The following is a 13173-nucleotide window of genomic DNA, read 5'->3' on the forward strand; positions in this document are numbered from 1 at the left end:
GATGCTAAAACCCATTCATAATTTAAGGATGCAACTGAAAAACAATATATTTTATGAATTACATTGTCTGTAGTTAGTAACTTTCAGGATGAGAATTTATGCGTGGAAAGGGATGGGACTCAGGGCACTATAAGCTTGTGGGAATATACATTTAAACAACTTTTTAGACAGCATTTTGACAATATTATCAAAACTTGAAAGGCATATTATTTAAGTCAGCACTTCCACTTAGAGGAAGTTTATCCTCATTCCAATTAGTTTTAATTTTTTTATTTAAGTATAATTAACATACAGTGTTATATCAGTTTCAGGTCTATGATATAATGATTCAGCAAATTTTTTTTTAATTTTTTAATGTTTATTTATTTTTGAGAGAGAGAGGGAGTGTGTGTGGGGGAGGGGGGTGGGAGCGAGCAAGGGGCAGAGAGAGGGAGACACAGAATCTGAAGCAGTCTCCAGGCTCCAGGCTCTGGGCTGTCAGTACAGAGCCTGACGCGGGGCTCCAACTCGTGAACCCTGAGATCATGACCTAAGCTGAAGTGACCTAACCGACAGAGCCACCCAGGCGCCCCAGTGATTCAACAATTCTATACGTTTCTCGGTGCTCATCAAGATTAAGTGTATTCTTAATCCCCTTTATGTATTTTATCCATCATCCTCCACCTCCCCTTCTGTATTTAAGAGTACGTTTTTATTTTTCTTTGTTTGTTCATTTGCTTTGTTTCTTAAACTCCACGTGTGAGTAAAATCATATGGTATTTGTCTTTCTCTGACTTATTTTACTTAGCATTATGTCCTCTACGTCCATCCAAATTCCCCTTTTAGCACACTCCCTGTATTTAATGATCTTTTTGTCTCTTGAGAAAAAAGAAATATCGAGTTGTGAGATAAGAACTGTTTGCAAGTAAGTCATATTAGGAGAGGCCATGCTTCCTTCTTAGAACTTCACATGTTTGCCACAAATTGAACATTCAATGATTATAGAGTTTATGGAAAATCTCTTCAAGAAACTAATCCAGCATGCTGTTTAATATAACTTTAACAAATTATCATGTGGGACTTGGGACACCCCAATGATTCTGACCTCAGGAAGGTAATTAGAAGAATGAAAACCTACTTGCCCTTGGAAGGTACCATTTGCCTATAGACAAAACCTTCCGTGATCATCTTGGTAAAACATGATGAGTCCAGATAGCTCAGATATTTGAAAGAATTCTGCTCACCCAAGCAGACTGAAGCCAATGTAGAAATATCTGAATGTTGAATATGTTGCTTTGAGTGGAAAATAAAGATGTTGTATAGTAACTCTTTTTTAACTCACTGTTGAGTCTCTTGGGTCTCTGAAATTTATGTCCCATTACTTATTATAACCAAAATTAGGACTGACTTATAGGGTAATCCTTGATTATAATTCAGTTTAAATTCATGTAAGTATGCACAGATATTGGTACAGGACTGATCATTGCAGTATTGTTTGCAATAAAAAGGGGGAAACAGCTCTAATCAGGATTGGTCGCCTGAATGATATACACCCATAAATGGAATGCCAATGTACATGACCATTAAAACGAAAATGTAGACGTACATACTTCTGTGGAAAGATGTGCAAGTTATGTTAAGTGAAAAAAGAAAGATGCAGAACAGTATGCAAAATATGGGTTCATCGAAGTAAAAAAAATCTATGTGTGTATATTTGAATACAGGCAGAAATTTTCTGCAATGGACTATGTGAGAAATTTAACAATGGTCACCTCTACAAAGGGTTTGGGGGAGTTTTACTTTTAATTATATTTTTCTTAGTATTTGATCTTTTTTAAAACAATACAAGCAAGCATTGCTTTACTAATGTTTATTTATTTATTTTGGGGAGAGAGAGAACATGCGCGGGAGAGTGCACAAGTGGGGGAGGGGCAGAGAGACAGGGATACAGAGAATTTGAAGGGGGCCCCAGGCTCCGAGCTGTCAGCACAGAGCCCGACATGGGGCTTGAACTCAGGAACCATGAGATCATGACCTGAGCCGAAGTTGGATGCTTAACCGACTGAGCCACCCAGGCACCCAAGCATTACTTTTTTAGTTTCTAAAAACGAATTTAATGGCAAAGAAATAAAACAATTAGCAAAGAAAACAAAAAAGAGCATTTTAAAGATAATGTGTCCTAAAGCAATCCCATATGAATGTGGTTAAACGATCATTTTAATCTGAAGCGCGTGCAATTGATGACTTTATTATACAGAAGAAAGAATGTAGAGTTTGGAGCCAAACTAAATCCCAGCTACCCAGCACTTAGAGTTTAGCTTTAGGCAGGTCACTTAAGCTTGCAGAAACTCAGTTTTCACATCTGTCTAATGGATATAATCATACATTCCTTACAATTATGTTGATAGAATACTTGGCATTCTGCTTGCCAGTATTTCCCCAGTTAAGGGTTGCTCCCAGGCTGTAATGTCTTAAAGTCTCAACTCTTGTTTCCACATCTGAAAACAGGAAAAGTTAGTACTTATTATATGGGGTACAAAGAGGTGGGCTCAGGCAATTGGAAAATGATACTTTTAGTATCTCTGCCCTAATGTCCTAAATACTGCTTGGAAGTGGTTTCAAACCCATGAAATAGAGGGAAAATATTAGTTTACGTTTCATCCATCACATGGTCAGTCTCCAAAAGCCACATCTAGTTGAATGTCCTCCCAATGGCATTTTCTTCTTATATTGTGTGGCTCACAGCCTTGTTAGCTGATTCCTGTGTTGAAGCTGCTGGCTCACATCCCTGGGCACTGATGACAGCTTACATCTTAGCAAACTTACTTTAGTCAGAAATCTCACCTCAGTCAGACCGTGTGTTTTGTGGGGTTTTTTTTAAATAAATAAACAAAAATTTTCTTATGGGTTTTATTAGTCGGGGTTCTCTAGAGAAATAGGACCAGCAGAATATATATGAATATGTGTAAGAGATTTATTATAAGAATTGGCTCATACAGTTATAGAGGCCAAGAACTCCCACAGTCTGCTGCCTGCAAGCTGGAGAAGGAGGGAAGTCAGTGGTGTAATTTAGCCCAAGTCAGAGGCCTGAGAATGAGGGGAGCCAATGGTGTAACTCCCAGTTTGGAGCCAAAGGCTTCAAAACCAGAGGGCCACTGGTGTGAGTTCCAGAGTCAGAAGGTCTAAGGACCAGGAGCTCTGATGTCTGATGGCAGGAAATACGGATGTCCACGCTCAAGAAGGGAGGAGGGACATCATCCATCCTCCTCCTTTTTGTTGTATTTGGGCCTTCAATGGATCGGATGATGCTTGCCCACATTGGTGCAGGTGGATCTTCTTTACTCAGTCTACTGAATCAAATGCTAATCTCTTCCAGAAACACCCTCACAGATACACTCAGAAATAATGTTTTATCAGCTATCTGGGTAACCCTTAGGCCAGTTAAGTTGACATATAAAATTAACCATTACATGGATTTTTTTAGTTTACTCTGAAAATGTTTCCACCCATCCACAAGTATATATACTGGATTATTTTTTTCCCAAAATGTTTGTTAGTGTGTGTAAAAATAAAAAGAAAAACTATCTATTAGTGGTTTTTTAAAAAAAATGCAGGTTTTGTTTATGTTTGTCTAAGGCCTCTTGTCAGAGGCCAGCTCTCCATGTCAAGCAACTTGATTTATTTATCATGTGATAAATCATATCTTCGCCAATCATGTCTTCATCATACCTTTGTAAGTAGAGGTCTTGGTATAAAAATCTTAAAGGAAATATATTTCTCAGTCTTCATGATTTACTCTATGAGAAATTCTATAAAATGTTATAAAATTTAACCCATAAACCCTTTAGTCGGTATATCTAGTAGATATTACCACATCCAACAAATTTAACAATGATTTCTTAATATCATCCAACATATAGCCTGTGTTCCAATGTCCCTGGTGTCTTAAAATATATTTTTTCAATCAGAGTAGAAACAAGATCTGTATATTGCATTTGGCAATATGTCTCTTAAATATATAAAACAATACTTACAGACCTAAAAAGAGGAATATGCAAGTCCACAAGGATAATGAGAAAATTTACATACTTCTTTCACTGAGTGGTAAAACAAGCAGTCAAAAATTCATCCCTGTAGAATGTTGGCGAAAATGTAAATTGGTACACCCGTTATGGAAAACAGTTCCTCGAAAAATTAAAAATAGAGCTACCATATGATCCAACAATCCTTCTCCTGGGTATATATTCAAAGGAAATGAAATCAGTATCTCAAGAGATATCTGTACTCCCATATTTACTGCAGGATTACTCACAATAGCCGAGATATGAAAGCAACCTAAGGTCCATGGATAGATGAATGGATAAAGAGGATTTGATATGTATATACAATGCAATCCTATTCAGCCATGAGAAAGAAAGAAATTTTACCATTTGCAACAATGTGGATGAAACTGGAGGGCATTTTGCTAAGTAAAATAAGCCAGAGAAAGACAAATACTATATGGTATCACTTACAGATGGAATCTAAAAAATTAAACTCATAGAGACAGAGAAGAAGCTGGTTTCCAGGGACTGGCAGTGGGGAAGAGGGGAGATGTAGGTCGAAGAACACAAACTTTCAGTTATAAGGTGAATGAGTTCCAAACGTCTAATATATAGCACAGTGACTATTGTTAGCAATATTGTATTATATACTTGAAATTTGCTGAGTAGGTGTCAAGCATTCTTACAAAGAAAGAAAGGAAAAAAGAAAGAAAAAAGGAAAGGAAGGAAAGATTAAAACACTCATTAAATGTAAAGATTTAAGTAATAGGATTAACAGATTTGACCTGAATGACGTCCATAGCATACATAGAATACTCAGCCCAACAGGGAAAGAATTCACATCTTTCTGGATGTGTGTGGAATAAACCTTTATGCTGGGGCATAAAGCACGTCTCTACAAATTTGACAGGATTGAAAACAGAGAATATGCTCTTTGATCATGGTGAGATTAAACCAGAAATCAATAATAAAAAAAAAAAGAGGAAATTAGAAAATAGCCCAGATTTTTGAAGATTAAGCAAATACATTTACATAAATTATGAGTCAAAAAAGAAGTCACAATGGAACTATCTGAAATGTAATAACATGAAAGAAGAGTTTAGTAAACTTGAGGGGGAAGATTTCTTGAATAGGAAACAAAAAGCACTCATTACAACGGAAGCAATGAAAAATCAAACTACATTAAATTAGAAGTGAAAAGTGTGGCTCGTTTTGGGCCGAGGGTGGGAGTTGGTGACTGGGGAGAAATACAAAGGAAGCTTCTGGCAGGGGTGTGCTGGTAATGTTCTATTTCTTAGTATTCTCTGTGTATTCTGTGTTAATTCATCAAGCCACGCATTATGAGTTATACTCTTTCCTATATATGAAATTTTACAAAAACATTATTGTAAAATGTAACATGTCTAGGAAAAAATCTAACAAAGAAAGCAACGTCTTTAAAGAGAGAAAATTAAAACTAAAGTAAGTAAAAGGTGTAAAGACAACTTAGAGAGCTGTACTATGTTAATAGTTAAATCAGTTGAAAGATTTACTATGTGCAGATATCAAGGATATTGACAGGTTTATTTAAAAATTGTATTTGGAGTCGGTTAAAGGTCCAACTTCAGCTCAGGTCATGATCTCACAGTTCGTGGGTTTGAGTCCCGTGTTGGGCTCTGTCCTAAAAGCTCAGAGCCTGGAGCCTGCTTCTGATTCTGTCTCTCTCTCTCTCTCTCTCTCTCTGCCCCTCCCCTGCTTACAGTCTGCCTCTCTCTCTCTCTCTCAAAAATAAATAAACGTTAAAAAAAAATTTAAATTGTATTTGGAGAAACATGACCTAAAATGAACCCAGACACTATGTTTTCACTTATTTTTTTAATTGCAGATAAATACACAGAACATAAAATTCTTCATCGTAACCACTTTGACATGTACAGTTCAGAGACATTTGGTACATTTGCATTGCTGACCAGCCATCATCATCACCTATTCCAGAACATTTTCATCACCCCAAAAGGAAATCCCAAACCTATTAAGTAGTTAATCCCTACTCACCTTTCTCCCACCCCACCCCCCAATCCCCCACAAGTGTTAATCTGCTCTCTGTTTCTATAAATTTGCCTATTCTGGGTCTTTAATATAAATGGAAATATAGAGTATGTGGCCTTTTGTGTCTGGCTTATTTCAGTTAACATAATGTTTTTAAGGTTCATCCATGTGGTAGCACGTGACAGGGCTTTCCTTACGGCTGGATAATATCCCATTGTGTAGGATATGCTGCATTTGTCTGTTAGTTTCTGGGTTGCTTCCACTTTTTGGCTATTGTGATAGTGCTGCTGTAGACCCTTTTGCACAAATTCATTTGAAGATCTGTTTTGAGTTCTTTTGGGTATATACCTAGGAGTGGAATCATATGGTAATTTCTGAGTCATACAGTGATTCTATTTTAACTTATTAAAGACATACCAAGCTATTTTCCACACTGGCTATACCATTTTACATTCCTACTGACAAGGTGTGAGAGCTCCACTCTGGGCACACACGTAGCCTTCTAGATTCCCAGGTGTATGTAGAAGATTTTTGAAACTCTCATTCCTCAAAGTATCTCACTTCCCAGCCTTGCTCTCAGGCTTTTTTTCCCCCCCCCAACAAAAGTGACTCAACTTTATTGCAGGGACACTAGGGAAGAGCAGAGCTAGTGAGGGTCTCAGCAGGAACTCCCATCACTGAGCAAGACTGCCAGACCCCAGGTCTGTCTGGAAGGCAGAAAAGGATTAGTGTCCTGCCCTCTTTGGTCCATCTTGGGCCCAGGGGTCCATGCCCTTGCCCTTGCTACTTAGGGCAGAGGTAGGAAACAGCGTTTCCTGTTTTCCCCATGGTCTCCAGCAGAGTGTCTATGCTGTGCTCAGAGTTTATGCAAACCTTGTTGGGCAGGGGAATGTCAGACTCAACTCCTCCCAGCTAGTTGAGCGCCCGACTGACTGCATTAGAGTAACCTTCACAGGTCACGTCCACAGACGACTCGTGCTTCAGCAGGACTGTGGATGTGGTGGTGGAGGCAGCGGCTGCAATGACGCCTCTGCCAGTTCCAAGCGCAGGTGCGGCTCTCTCCCAGGCTTTGTGGAGTGTCAGTTGTTTGCCTCAACTGATATCCTTAGTGCCAGAAAGTAATAATTCTGCCTGTAAATGTTTTTGAAAAACCCCTCCATGTTGCAGCTTCTTTGCCCTTGAGAGAGTTCCAAGTCAGGCAAAGGAAAGGCAAACTTTTGTCTAGACCTTCAAGAACAACCACAATTCTTTGAGAACGAGGTCAGCTCTGCTCTCTCCATGGGCTGAGTCCTCCAGAGCACCACTGAGCAGGGGAAGTGGGGCAGTTTTACCCCAGGGGCAAGGGTAGGTTAGAAATGCCACAAAGATTTCCTACCAGGTTTCAGTTGCTTTTTCCTGATTAAGTGTTTGCTTGGTTGCTGTAAGCCGTTGACTGCTTTCCAGAGTTCCTATAAAGTTCATTCTGACATTTTTTGTCAGTTTTCAGTGTTTCCGTTGAGGGTCAGAGCCTTGAAACTCCTTACCGTGCCATTATCCCTGATAGAATACAATAGAAATAGGGGCGCCTGGGTGGCGCAGTCGGTTGAGCGTCCGACTTCAGCCAGGTCACGATCTTGCGGTCCGTGAGTTCGAGCCCCGCGTCAGGCTCTGGGCTGATGGCTCAGAGCCTGGAGCCTGTTTCCGATTCTGTGTCTCCCTCTCTCTCTGCCCCTCCCCCGTTCATGCTCTGTCTCTCTCTGTCCCAAAAATAAATAAATGTTGAAAAAAAAACACTTTAAAAAAAAAAAAAGAATACAATAGAAATAGAATCACATGGGGGCTTTCCATAAGTTACAAAGAGTTATTATAAAGCCAGAGTAATGAGAGAGTGTGGTTTTATTTTAGGGTTGGTCCAATTGATCAGTAGAAAAGAAAAGAAAGCGCATAGGTGAGCGTTAGTGATATTGTTAATGCTCCACTTTTTAGTTTTGTCGATGGGTGCTGACTCTTACGTAGAGTCTATTGAATGTATCAGATATTACATAATGAAATGTGTTTACATTCCAACCATTTGGACACTGAGAAATACACTTTTAAATAATCAGTGGATTTCAAAACAAATTATGAACTGTTTAGACAGCAATACAAGGAGACCACTTTACATCAAATCCTATGATGGGCACCTGGGTGGCTCAGTCAGTTAAGCATCCACCTCATGATCTCAGCTCAGGTCTTGATCTCAGGATCATGAGTTCAAGCCCAGCACTGGGCTCTGTGCTGGGCATGGAGACTACTTAAAAACAAAACAAAACAAAACAACAACCTATGAGACACTGCTGCAAAAGCCACAGTAAGGAATGAAAGTATAAACCTTAAATACTTTCATTATTAAAGAAGAAATAACAAAAAAGGAGTAGATTCTTAGCATACATCTTAAGAATATTAAAAAGTTCAGCAAAATTAACAAGAAGCACTAGAAAGATGGGATTTTAAGGTTAGGAAAGAAAAAATTAATAAATGTAAAGCTAAAAGTTTTTCAAAGGACAAATCTTTCAAAATAGAAAAGATCAATGAAAGTAAATTCCTCTTGAGTCTAATTGAGAAAAAATAATGTAGATAAATCAGGTTATGCTCAATTCTAATAAGGAAGCAAACAAGGTACTGTGATGAAAAATTAACTCACTTGAACTAATAATGATAGCATGGTGGGGGGTGGGCAGTTTTCCTAATTGAAGGATGAGAAGGACTCAAATGGTTTAGGACATTTGGGGATGGCAATGGGAAGATTTCTAGACTGTTCTCAAGGTTAGATAAGAGCATGGTATGCTGAACTCAGTTTCCATATCCAGGACTCAGTAAACCAGGAGTAGTACACGGGGTAGTACAATGCCCAAGAGAATGAATGATGTTACAGAATCTTTGTTTGCAAATAGCCACACGTTGGTAATAAGACGGAAAAATAAGAAATACATTTCATTGTTAAGATATATACTATTAAAATATTGTATGTAGATACAACTGGATAATCAAACCCTGGAAAATACCCGAAAACTTATTCCAAAGGGGAAAATTTTTTCTTTATTCCTTGTAAGTTTGCAAATCAGGGAAATTCTACTTGCTTTGCTTATTTCTTCGTGCACCTTAACCCCTGTGTTAGTCACTTCCTGTGTGTCCCATCAACTGAGTAGATAAATTGGATCCCCAGCAACCAGGAAGTATATGAATAATTTCTGTGAAGCTCTTACTCACCACACATTAGCAATTTGAATACTAATTAGTGTTTGTAAAGTAGGAGGAGAAATACAAGTGAAGTGGTGGTTGATTTTCATTACCTGATAGTAATGAACATATCATAACATTATTGTAAAGAATAACATCCTACTGTCCTTTAATCTTACCAATTTAAAGAAAATGTCTTTACCTACTCTACACGGAAAGATTTGGAACAGACAAGGATCATTAAAATGTGGCCTTCAAAAGGCATAAAAATAATAGTCAAACCTATACTTCCACTCCTATATTTTCCTAACTGTCAAACCCGCATATATAAGGACTTATTCAGTAGATTCTGCTAGATGTCCACAACTCAAACATGTTCAAAATGCTAGCCATCATCCTACTCTCAGCTCATCAAGTGCACCACGGAATTTTCCCTCTTGCCCTCCAAATGCACTCTTCCATGTTTTCTATCTTCATATTCAACACAAACATCTACCTGCTTCCCCAATTCAGAAATCTGGGAGTCATCTTATCTCTTCAACTCTTGCCACATCCGTAAAAATTAAATCTCCCTGTCCTGTTGATTCTTTAAGTCCCATATTTCCTCCATCTCTACTGCCACTACTTCAGTTCAGTTCAGGGGCTCATAACAGCTTTCAGATTCCTGTGATAACCTCTTAATTGTCTCCTGACTCAACTCTTACCCTTATCCAATGTATTTGGTACATATTCGTGCCAAGTGATTCTTATAAAATGTAAATCTCATTGCCTTTCTCCCTGGTTTAAACTTCATCATTGTTCCTACAGTATGTTGGATTATATATAAAATTTTTAGTTTGGTTTCTAATGAACCGACCATTGCCTGTCTCTGATACGTACCTGACACAACAGCCATGCTGAGCTACTTGTATTGACCTACATACCACACTGTTTTATTCCTCCTGGCCTTCTGACATGCTGCTATTCCCTTTGCTTGAAGCACTTTCCCCCTTTCTTCTCCTCTCATGTCTCCAACACTCCCCAAGCCTGGATAAATTGTATCTGACCATCAAGATTCAGTTCCAGCATCACTTTCCCTGGGAATAAAGTGTTCTCGATCTCCCACCTCCAGTAGTCTGAGTTAAATGGCCTTCTTCTTTGCATTTGCACTACCCTGTAGTAAAGATTGGGGATTTTTTTTCTGAGGAGGGCTAAATAATTAGTATTTTAGGTTTTGAAAGTATAGGTAGCCCAAATGGTGGACCCTGGAGAGATCCATATCTTCTTTTTCTAAAAGTTTATTTATTTTTGAGGTGGGGGACGGGCAGGAAGAAAGAAGGAGAGAGAGAATCCCAAGCAGGCTCTGTGCTGTCAGCACAGAGTTCAACATGGAGCTCAATCTCAATGGTGAAATCACGACCTCCACCAAAATCAAGAGTCAGACGCTTCACAGGGTGAGCCACCCTGGTGCCCCAAAAAGATCCATGTCTTTTTAAAAAATTTTTAAATGTTTGCTTTCCGGACCTGGCCGAGCAGGAGGCGCCATCATGGGAGTCGACATCCGCCACAATAAGGACCAAAAGGTTCTGCGCAAGGAACCCAAGAGCCAGGACATCTACCTGAGACTGTTGGTTAAGCTGCACCGGTTTCTGGCCAGACGGACCAACTCTACCTTTAACCAAGTTATGTTGAAGAGATTGTTCATGAGTCGCACAAACCAGCCACCTCTGTCCCTTTCCCGGATGATCCGGGAGATGAAGCAGCCTGGCCGGGAAAACAAAACCTCTGTGGTTGCCGGGAGGGTAACCAATGACGTGCGGGTCCAGGAGGTGCCCAAAGTGAAGGTGTGCACGTGTGCGTGCCGCATGTGAGCAGCCTTGCCGGGAGCTGCATCCTCAAAGCTGCAGGCAAGATCCTCACCTTCGACTAGTTGGCCCTGGACCCCCCCCCAAGGCTGTGGCACCGTCTTGCTCTCTGGTCCGCGCAAGGGCCGAGAGGTGTACAGGCATTTTGGCAAGGCCCCAAGAACCCCACACAGCCACACCAAACCCTACGTGCGATCCAAGGGCCGGAAGTTCGAGCGCGCCAGAGGCCGCAGGGCCAGCTGTGGCTACAAAAACTAACCCCAGACCCTGCCTTGTTATTAAAAAGATTTTCACTGCTTAAAAAAATTTTTTTTAATGTTTATTTGTTTTTGAGAGAGACAGAGAGAGCACAAGTGGGGAGAGGAGGAGAGGGAGAGGGAGATACAGAATCCAAAGCAGGCTCCAGGCTTGAAGCTGTCAGCACAGAGCCTGACGGGGGCTCAAACTCACCAACAGTGAGATCATGACCTGAGCCAAAGTTGGACACTCAACCGAGTGAGCCACTCAGGTGCCCCAAAAAGATCCATGTCCGAAAGCCAGGAACCTGAGAATGTTACCTTATTTGAAAAAACGATCCTTGCAGATGTAATGGATCTTACGATGAGGAAAGCATCCTGAACTAGCTGGGTGAGGCCTAAATTCAATGACAAATGTTCTTATAGAAGACACACAGAGAAGACAGGGAGAACAGGAGGAAGCCATGTGACCACAAAGAGACTGGAGCAATGAAGCCAGGAATTAAGCAATGCCAAGAGAAGCTGGATGAGGCAAAAATTGGATTGTTTTCTAGAGTCCCCAGAGGGAGTGTGGCCCTATCAACACCTTGACCCTGGACTTCTGACCTTCACAACTGGGAAAGATTTAATTTTTGCTACTTTAGCCACCCAACTTGTTACAGCTGCTGTAGGAACCTGTCTAGGTAGGGAGCCTGCCACAGTAGTGTCAAAGCAGTGTGGACAAGATGTGAGCACGTGGGCATAACAGTGTTCTAATAAAAACTTTATTTGCAAAAAGGGATGCTAGGACAGGTTTGACCCACAGGCTGTAGACTGACAACCCATGTTATGAGGTGGTGATCGTCATACCTGATCATCACCCTCTAGAACATACGTGTACTGAAAACAAGGGGTATGTCTTGTATCTTAGAATCTATAACTGAAGGGTCTCAAATTCTAATTCTAATAGTGACCAGGCAGGTAAATTAAAGGAATGAAGTGGCCTGGATGAAACAGTGAAAGTGTCATCTAACGAGGGCAACTTCTACTCAGCTCCTGGCGATTATTGCCATGTAGCCCCCCGCCCCAACTTGGCCAAATAAATAATATCTGGGGTTCAGATTTAGTCTCTGGGCTACAATCTTCCAAGTTAGCACAACCAATGCCTGGCACAGCCCACAGTAAATACTTTGTCGAATGAATCAATGTACTCACAAATACCAACTTTCTAACACCAAGTAATGAGGATATTGTAAGTATATTTGTAGGCATATAAATTCAGCATGTGACAGAGACAAAAATATTAATGGTTATAAAATTGTACACTTTAAATATGTGAAGTTTATTGTATGCCAATTATACCTCAAGAGAACTGTTTTTAAAAAGAGATAAACTAACGGCAAGAGTATAAATGGAAAAAAAGCATTAATGGTTCAAACCATAAAAATATAAAAATGAAGTTTCTGTCTCAAATCAAATTCTGAGCTGGCATGGTGGCTCTGCTCACTGAAATGTGGGGACGAGCCTCCCCCCCCCCTTTTCCTAAGGAGTTGCCTTTGTCCATGTAGGACAAGAGGGCACACTACCACGTGTGTATCCCAAACTGTGGACGGTGGAAGGAGGGAGGCAAGAACAGATCCCTTTTCTTTGAAGATACCACCGGGAAGTTGTCCACAAAATTTCTTCTCACATTCTAAAGGAAAGAAGACCTACACCTCTCTGCAAAGGAGGGTGGACAATGTAGTCTCTACTCTGGGAAGCCATGTCCCAGGTAATGGTTGAGGGTCCTTTCACTATGGAAGAAGGGGAGAATGGATGCTGGGGGACAACAGAAAGTATGTAGTGAAACCATGACATAATTTACAT

General features: G+C 40.1%; 2 pseudogenes; one reads left to right on the forward strand and one right to left on the reverse strand.

Moving 5' to 3' along the window:
- Positions 1–6833: 6833 nt before the first annotated feature.
- On the reverse strand, positions 6834–10143 carry LOC124507293 (copper transport protein ATOX1-like; annotated as a pseudogene).
- Positions 10144–10752: 609 nt separating this feature from the next.
- Positions 10753–11356, forward strand: LOC124505791 (ribosomal protein L18-like; annotated as a pseudogene).
- Positions 11357–13173: the final 1817 nt, after the last annotated feature.

This window comes from Lynx rufus, unplaced genomic scaffold, assembly GCF_022079265.1.
Source record: "Lynx rufus isolate CCGP_SWC_20201006 ecotype Redwood Valley unplaced genomic scaffold, mLynRuf1.p SCAF_11, whole genome shotgun sequence".
Taxonomy (NCBI): domain Eukaryota; kingdom Metazoa; phylum Chordata; class Mammalia; order Carnivora; family Felidae; genus Lynx; species Lynx rufus.